We start from the raw sequence: 9,727 nt of genomic DNA, 5'->3' as shown, positions 1-9,727 counted from the left end.
TAACGTCTCTCGTGCTCTCTGACTGCAGTTCAATTACTCACTGTCTATACACACATTACATTCCCCTCTTTTATATACCAGCCTACCCTATATCTAGTAATTACTAGAGCATTCGCCAAAGTACGTGATAGTTCTAGAAACGTTGCGTCACAGTAGTCACGTGACTCGCTGACGCAACAATTACATTAAAATTCCATAATTAACAATGAAATCACTTTTTATATTTAATTATCAACATTAATATTTATTTATCTAAAATCACAATTATTGAATCATCATCAATATATATATAAAGGCAGTATTTCATTCTTTACTGACTTAGTGTCTAGATTGTCCTGTCATAAAATACATTTGCTTTCTCTTCTGTGGTTAACGGTACTGAGATTGGATAAGCTCTTGTCTTTCATCATCATTTTCAGTCTTGTCACTAGGGGTGTTCTCTCTCTTTGGGTAGATAGGTGAACTAATTCACTAGTTGCTGTGTTGTGGTATTTTTGGGTTCGCGGATTTAGTGAAAACAATACTTAAGGTCTACTTAACTGGAGATTCTATTAATATTACGTCACAGAATATTGATTCATTATTTTCTGAAGTGACTGAGATCATCAACAAGAAAAAAATCAATACACAAACTGTATCAAACAACAATCTTTATTAGCAAAAACAAATGAAGGCAAACACAATACATAACAAAGGCAAGTGTTTAGAGTGGATGTATTGAACTGACAAGAGAAACAAATTTGAAAATAGATTGTTCTTTCTTACCAGTGTAAGCCCCCTTCTTTTTAAGAAAGAGAGTTAAATTATAAATTAAAATAATGCATACAATATTAATGTAAAATAAAACTCTAAATTACAATGTAAACTGTTTAACAAGATTTTTAACAAAAAATTGTGAAAGAAAAATCTCACAAAAAACCTTACTAAGACCAAATAAATCTCTAGAAAATTCTCAAAAATCTGCCCAGAAGTGGAAAGCCTGACTCTTAAATGCCAAAATACAATAATATAAGGAAACTCAGACTGCTCACGCCACACTCCTCACCAGGGCCTCTGAAAGGAATTTTATCGGGGGGTACAAAGTTTCTTTCGGGTCCCCTTCCCTTCTCCATTAATCACCCTGTTTTATCCACTACGGTTTTATGTCATGAGCTGTAAGGCCAAAAAGGGTATGCAAGATGAGAGAGGGGTGGAATGGAGCGCTCTGTCGATTTTCTGCATAAGAGGCCTTATGCTCCTATACTCCCTCCATGATAAATATAAATAAAATAAAAGAGGATCAGAGAGACGAAAGCACATTTGAACATCTTTGTTTATTCTACAATACATGTGTGGGGGAACCAATTTTACAATTTTGACTCGCATTCCTTCTTACTCTATCCATGTGATGATTAAATAGTAGAGCGGGGAATGAGGACGGTTTGGAAAATAAGCTGTATTTGATGTTGTTCCACAGAAGTGGTAGAAAGGAACATGGATAAAGGTAGTGGTCAAGCCTGGTGACTGGGAAGTTTACGGGCATTAAGAATGCATCTTTTATGGGGTTATATAGGGCATGAGTACACGTGAAGCCCATAGAAATATTGCTTGACCAAGGTACAGAGTTACAACTTAATTTCTAAAGGATTTTAGAGCTGGTCATGATTGTAACAAAGTAGCTACAACCCTTTTAAACCTCGACATCTAGTTAAGCTTTTGACCAATTGAAATTCACCTGACATTACATTTTTAATTTGGAAGTTTGCTATCTAAGATCAATTGTTGACCAGTCTGACGATCTTTTCTTTAAATTGCCAGTGGTTTTCCATTCGTAATTGCCAAAAGTTCCCGAAACATACTGTGCTGCATATTGGACCATCAATTTTATGAAGCCCAGTACAGGACTTCTTCTATAGCAAAGAAGTGGATTATGCCACTGATACTTAGACTCCTGAAGCCAACCTGATGTTCACTATGGCAGGTCCTTTGGATTAAGATGCATTGTTGTTGATATACTTGACATGGGAGAGCTTGTCAAATCTATTGTCATTTTGAAACTGGGACAAAGTACCTTCATCAGCAGTGGTAGGTCCCACAGAGTTCAAGCCTTCTATTTAAATGGCAGTCGTGGAAGGAGTGATGGTAACACTACCTCTGCCCAGCACTGACTACACTACCCTTGCTGAAAGCACTACAGACTGAGACAGTGTCAGTAAAGTAAAAGTAGGACCCACTTGTAAGATGTCCTGTCAAAGGGTGCAGTTTTGGCAGATGTGTTCTCACCATCGACAGGAACATTATATTCTAAAGCTCAAGAACCCTTTCCAAAGCTTGGATCTTCTCACGTCGAAAGTCACGGGAAAGTCAGTGTAGTAGGGCTTCTTTGGATCACACTGGCTGCAGCTGCAGTTCAGACTGTCAAATTCGACATCAACACCACGCTGAAGTAAGTAGTAAACAAGTGTTAGTGTCGATGGCAGGAAAAGCCACCATCCAAATCCTCTACCTAGGCAGCTACGAAGACACCTCTGTCAAAGAGATCCCATGACCAGATCCTGAGAGAACTGAGGGTGGAGCTCCAAACAAAACTATCTAAAGTGTTAAGTACCCATCACATGGTAGAGCAGATCACAGTGAATAAACGTCTTTGTCAGGAGATGGTCACAGAGGAAGGTTGGCTGTGGTGGTGAGCAACATATTCATTGTAGTTCGAAGAATACGTACATTACATTGTTTATTTCTATATTATTTATTTCTATGTTAGAGAGTTTTCATTACATTATTTCACTATTTAAGGGTATATCATATTTATATTATATACTAACCATTGCAAAGATTGTTTTATCATTAAAGTTAAAGGGTCTTGATTTGTAAGTTGCAGTTCTTTGTTTAAGGGTATTGTCACTCGTGTTGCCTGCGAATATTTACAGGGGTAAAAGAAAATTAATCCACTCCTTGACCATAATGCCAGTGTAAAGTTAAATTTAATTGCTGGCATGAGAGAAAGACTGAAATGGAGGGGGAAGGGAAAATATGTACAGGCATGCCATACATTTTTCACTTTCTTATTTTAATATAGAATTGTTGATTTGGTCTAATGCAATTCATACAAAGTGAGCTATTCATAACAAATCACAAGAACACGGTCACATGTAAGCTTATAGATAAAACAGCGTGACTATGGTTTTTGTAGTAACTGTTTTTCACGGTGTTGGTCGTGAATGATATAACTGTACAAAAATCTTGTGTTCATACTTATAATTATTTGACACACGCATCTAGGACAATGTATGGCTTTAAACGTTAAACAACAAAACTGGTTTGTGCACACAGATGATTTTGAATATAATGCCTTAACAAAACATTTAAAAGTCTTTTAAACGTCTGATTTTTTTTTTCATAATAACTATGCAATGTGTGGAGTCAGAAGTATCTTTTCGTAGACAATTTTTATAACAGAGAAAAAAGGGGCACTTTTGAGGCATAAGAGCAGGAAGACAGAGGATTAAGCCTACCTAGTCACCCCCTCTGCACTTCACTGGAAATAAAGTTGACCTTTACCAGCCAGCCAACACAAATTTCTTGTTATCCCCCTTGCGCTCTTTCTGTATCTTAATTCGGCCGTTTTTATTTGATTTTGTTGTTGAGGTTGGTCTGTGCCGGCGTTTTCGAAATATGTAAATCACCTCTGCCTTTTTGTTTGTGATTATCTCTTGATGCACTTTAGAATTTCACCCTTCACGAGCGAGCGGGGCGAAGAGGAACAGAACTCTGGCTGTACATCTCTAGTTATCGCCTAAACCCCTGCCACTGTTAGATAAAATGTTTAATAAGACACGATTACAATCATTAACCCTAAAAATTGCCCGTGAAAATGTCATTTTTATTATATCCACAGTAGTTTTATTTTTCTTACTCATGCCAACTACTTCCTCCTCCAGTGGTACAGCGGTAAGTTTACGGACTAACAATATTAAAATCCGAGGTTCGATTCCCCACGGTGGACACAGAAGATAACCTAATGTGGCTTTGGTTTAAAACAAACAAAATACTTCACCCTCGATTCCAATTCAAAGATCATAATATTTAACAAATTAAGAACCTTTTGATTACCGTGAAACATTCCTTTGCAGATTTTCATGTTTTGGATTGAAACTGAAGGAAAGGCTACTTCGATGATAACATAAGACTAATTTGTCCTTTATATAGTCTCACAGTTGGATTGGACTTGATGACAAGGAGCCAACATTGGGACTAATAAAGTTTAGATAACAAAGAAAATTTTGCTTACAAGTTTGATCTGATAGACTGGAGAGAAAGCAGCTACACAACAGCCCCACCGTCAATTCTTTGGGTATTTTAATCGAACAGTGATCCTGACTCTTATAATGCACCAGTAGCCCCAAATAATAGAGTAGGGGGTTTTGTTTGTTGGTTTGTTGAATTTCGTCTAAAGCTACTCGAGGGCTATCTGTTCTAGTCATCCCTAATTGAGAAGTGATAGATTAAAGAGAAGGCAGCTAGTTAACACCACTCATTGCTAACTCTTGGGCTACTCTAATTAAATAGTGGAATTGACTGTTCCATTACAACGCCACTACGGCTGAAAGGAGAGAATGTATGGCGACGGGATTAGAACCCACAGCCCCCAGCTCGCATGTCTAACCATTACGCCATACTAAGCCAACTAGAGGAAAGACAGCTAGTCGACAACACTCACTGCAAACTCTTTAATTACCCTAAGTAAATAGTTATAGTGAGATTTGAGTGTCGCTCTTATGATATATCTACGGCCCAAACTTTCGGACTTTGATTCTAAGGCAACGGGACACGTGCCATGGACCTTAATATTTAAACTTCTGGCCGCTAATCACAAGACTAAACACGACCCTTGAATTTAAAATCGCAAGCACTTCTTGAAATTAGATTGAAAGGAACTAGAAACAGGTGTGTAATAAAAGTCTGGTATATAGATGAATCGTATATATGATGGTATACAGAGTTAATGGTGCAAAAGAAGCATGACTATTAATACGAATGCAAAAGTAAGGTGTAGCGTTCCAGTGGAAAATATATGGTGCACATACACACACACACATAAACAATACAATTACGCACTCAAGCAGCGTCAGACGTGTTCAACACGTATACAATTTTGATTTTACGTATTTCGCGTTAAACCAGAATATACACTTGAATTATATTTAGAAAGAAAAACATAGAATTCGCTGCTTGTTAAGATACTTAGCTTCACAAATTATGTATTGTCTAAAAAGTTTTTAATAGCTACTACTTTAATATAAACTTGGTGCGAATTTCCGCTTTGACCGTTTCTTCTTATTTAGTTTTATATTGTCGATAGACTAAATTCACTTACAAATGTCTTTCACCATATACTTAACTCGCAAGAAGACCAATGTGTACTTTAATCATTGTTTATTTTCAAAAAAATCGTGATAGGCAAGATTTTCTTTCAGTGTTACATTAACGCAAAAACTAAAAAAAAATTATTACTGTAATTTGATTATTGTCTGAGCGTGAATCTAAGAAAACCTTTTTAACGATTCTTAACTTCTGGGAACTTACCATTATCGAAACATAATTACGGTGGTGTGTTTTGTATGCTGTAATAATGAGATTTGATATTCTAGGATTTTAGTTTCATAGAAACAAACAGGAGTGAATGCGGAATAAATTCTGAAAAACAGTCAACAATCGTCAAGCATAAAATCTTAACTCTACTTTTACAGCAATGAGATAATACAGATTTGTATGCCCATAGGCCCTAGAAGGACTGCAGCCATCTTTTGTTAGTTTTTTTTGTTCAATACCGTGAAATTAACAAGTTCTAAAACGTCATTAGATGAATTGAAAATGACAATACCGTATTGCAACTATCCATTGTGCACATTTTACACTGTATAGACATTCATTATATTCTGCTCTACAGACATAAACATACCTTTTTACTAACGTGGTATCTCCCTTCCCTTCCGGGCCTGGTATGGTCTGGTGGTTAAAGTATTCAACTCATAATCTGCAAGTCGCAGGATCGAATCCCGTGACTGAACATGTTCGCCCCTTCAGCCGCATAAGTGTTGTAATGTGACAATAAATCCCAATGTTCGTTTTAAGAACTGATTAGTGAAAGTAAATAGGAATATGTAATAATATGTCAACCACCCTATCTGCCATGTCCAATGATGACGAGGCCTTTCGGCCAATACCAGGGCTCATCAGGCCGGTTGGGATATGACAGACATAGTAGTGAGTTATTTATATCATAACAACAACTGTTATGGTGTGAACTAGATTGAGCAAGTGAAATGTAACTTCTATCAACTTTATATAAGTAAGGATTAATAAAACAGTTATTTATTTTTTACGCCAATTATGTATTATTATTATTATTACTATTTTTTACTTGAGTTACACTTCACCATCATTCAGAAAAACCAGTAAGCTAGTTTTCTTGTTCCCAGAGCGGGTCATGTAACCACGTCGTCAACGAGGAAACTATATTAGTAATTGTAAGAACTTACGAGTGAAAGCAAACAAGACTGTGTAATAATATGCCAACCATACTACGTCTGTCATATCTAGTTGTTCAACACCTCTCCACCATTTTTCTTGTCCACAAATGAACATCCTATAGGGGGAAGCAAGTTGTTTTGAGATGTGAGGTAGGGATGGTAAATATTTCAACCGTGTAAAAACTTGTTGTGTCATAACTTCTAAAACTTGTGTATTTTTCTCATACATGCCTAAGTTTTATTTTTACACCTTGCCTCTTTCAAGTAAATTCGCTGCATTTCAGGTCAACTCAGTCTTCAAGAGTCAACAGAAAGGGAGATTTGGGTTGTGTTGAATTTCGCGCAAAGCTACACGAGGGCTATCTGCGCTAGCCGTCCCTAATTTAGCAGTGAAAGACTACAGGGAAGGCAGCTAGTCATCACTACCCACCGCCAAGTATTGGGCTACTCTTTTTTATCAACGAATAGTGGGATTGACCGTAACATTATAACGCCCTCACGGCTGAAGGGGCGAGCATGTTTGGTGGGACGGGGATTCGAACCCGCGACCCTCACATTGTGAATCAAGCACCCTAACCACCTGGCCATGCCGAGCCCAGAAAGGAAGGACATATAAACAAAGATTCTGTAATATAGTAAGTAGAGACTATGTTATGATATATATAAGATTCGACAATCGACCTTTTAAATATATAATAAAAGACCAACAGAATTACCTGCACTGTTTCAACTGTGAGTCACCGGCCTCCTTGAAAATACCTAAGTGTTCAAATGTTGTCTTTCGGAATAGCCAATATACTGTACTGTACAAAAAGAGTAAAGACAGCCACCTGATAGATAAGCACGGAGTCTCGTAGCTCCTCAATGTCACGGTGTTGTAGGTGGAATGTAACGAGTAACATACTCTAGTCACACTTTGTAAGCAACGTCAATACAGAAACACGTCATTTAGCTCTAGCGGAAAACAATGGACTGATATAACTCATGCGGAAGTGTTTAAGTAACAGAGACAAGGGCGGGCTATACTTGCGAGAAGAAAATCGCTGACCAGAAAGGTCATAATCACGTGACTTGCTGCAACATGACTATACGTTTACAAAGTAAACGTGTTCTTCCGTGCTGGCTCTGAACCACAAGCAATAACAACTAGTTCTTGTTAACTTTACGGATTCTGTATTCTAGTTTTTAAGTGGTGCAACCTTATCGTAGATTCACCATTTAGTTTAAAAATAACAGTGTAACGCATGTCAAGAAAGTGGACTCTTAACAGTCACTTGAGTTTTATTCCTTTTTTTTTCTGACAGAATGGGTAAATCAATGGTAGAAGACCCTGTAACTCTGTGGTCGTTTGGCTTGTATACATCCGGGTTACATAAAAAATAGCACGTCACCTCAGAATTCTTTCGATTTTAGATAGAAAATTCTCGATATCGTCAAGAAATGTCTTATTCCAACCAACGGTTTTATTATAAAACACAATGCGCACATTTATCAGGCAAGAGCAAACTTTGAATCTGACAGTTGTAAATAATAAAAAAGAGCGATTTTTGAAGTAAACCACGTAAAAACTGAATTTGATCTGAAGTCGGCGAATTAGAACTTGTTCTATTGTTTGTAGTTAAACAAAAAAGCTACAAAATAGGCTCTCTATACTCTGCCCACAATGGGTATCGAAACCCGGTTTCTAGCGGTGTAAGTCCACAGACATACCGCTGTGCCACTGGGAGGCGAATTGGAACTGTTATATTCACATAACACGGTATATTTATGAAAAAAAAGGCGTTTATTAAAAATTCAAAATGTTAAGAAAACAGTTTCCAAGGTTCGGAAAAAATTTAAATATGATAGAAAAATTTGGAAGTTGGGCGTTGTTCAAAAGGATCGCTAATCGTATTTACAAATATACGATACAGTGGTTTTCATAAGAATTAGACTTTCCACAAGAAACATGCATCTATTCATTATCAGGAAAGTCTGTTGATTATATTATAGGCGTCAGCGTGTACAAGTTTAACCAATAGACAGAGACTTTCCACAAGAAACATGCATCTATTCATTACCAGGAAAGTCGCTGACGCCTATAATATAATCAACAGTGTACAAGTTTAACCAATAGACAGAGACTTTCCATAAGAAACATGCATCTATTCATTATCAGGAAAGTCTGTTGATTATATTATAGGCGTCAGCATGTACATGTTTAACTAATAGATAGAGAGCTTACTTTAACCTAATAAACATCATTTGTGACGATTTTAACTATTCTAATCTTTTTCCAGACAATAAATTTAAGTTTCATATCATAACGTTAAGATTTTGGCTAAATAAGAGATGTTAAAAGCTCGAGTGATGAAAGAGGTTTTAGCTCTATCTTAATTTCCGCTAATAAGGGCTTTAGCGTGAATGATGACAGACAAAATAATAAAAACACCTTAGATTATTACATTTCACAGAATCCGTTATCTTATAAGTTAAACAACACTGAATAAGGTTCCACTTGGCCTACTTTTCTCCTCTGGTTAATTATTACTTCCCGTCATGGTTAAACAGACCGAGTCTTAGGTTCATTCTAACTGAATGTTTCGCTGTTAAGCTACAAACCACCTCAGGCATTTCCTTTTGACGCCAAAACACATGAGCAGTTAGAAATTTAATAATATCTGATTACTTAACATGAGAGTTGGGTGTTTTTTTGGACTGGAAATCAAAAATGTCAAGATACATGACTGAAACACAGATGAAACAAATTCAAATTGTCCCCTAAGAGAGTCACGATGTTGATCAAAACCGTTACTTAGAAAAGTGTGTCTACCACAAACCTAATAGCAAGGTTCAGCGTTGTTAATATAATACGTATATAAAAGTTAGAATTCGAGCATAATACTTGAAGGCAAGTATAAATAAATACATATTAGTATAGTATTATACGGTTCAGGTCAACGAATCAGTATAAATGTAATAGTACTGTCTGTTGTATGTCCAACAGGGTGTGGATGGATCTTCACCAAAACTGGTACGGAGATTCATTAGGTCCATGCGAGGGTACATACAAATTTTCAGTTTTGCGGTTCTTATGGGTGTTTTTAACACTATTTTGCCCCCTGTAAATGGATCTTCACCAAATTTGCCATGAAGGTTTATCGGGTCCATACAGGCAAATTTGCGTTTTCACATTTTGTGTTTTGCAGATTTTCTGGGCGTTTTTTACAATTACA

At 36.7% G+C, this 9,727-nt stretch overlaps 1 protein-coding gene across 2 annotated transcripts in view; it reads right to left on the bottom strand.

Annotated features, from left to right (window-relative positions):
- The window catches only part of LOC106459038 (PTB domain-containing engulfment adapter protein 1-like), a 119,913-nt gene that overhangs the window by 72,984 nt on the left and 37,202 nt on the right, over positions 1-9,727 (bottom strand). The window contains exon 1 of one of the 2 annotated variants that reach the window (XM_013918610.2): positions 7,229-7,553. The exons of the other annotated variant lie outside the window; for it this stretch is intronic. The gene's annotated coding sequence lies outside the window, so the exon portion shown is untranslated. Of the gene's footprint in view, positions 1-7,228; positions 7,554-9,727 lie in introns of those variants that run through there. 2 annotated transcript variants of the gene reach the window in all.

The sequence above is a fragment of the Limulus polyphemus genome, unplaced genomic scaffold (genome assembly GCF_000517525.1).
Source record: "Limulus polyphemus unplaced genomic scaffold, Limulus_polyphemus-2.1.2 Scaffold550, whole genome shotgun sequence".
In the NCBI taxonomy this organism is placed as follows: domain Eukaryota; kingdom Metazoa; phylum Arthropoda; class Merostomata; order Xiphosura; family Limulidae; genus Limulus; species Limulus polyphemus.
The sequence above is the reverse complement of the archived record's forward strand: the minus strand, read 5'-3'. Positions and strand labels throughout refer to the sequence as shown.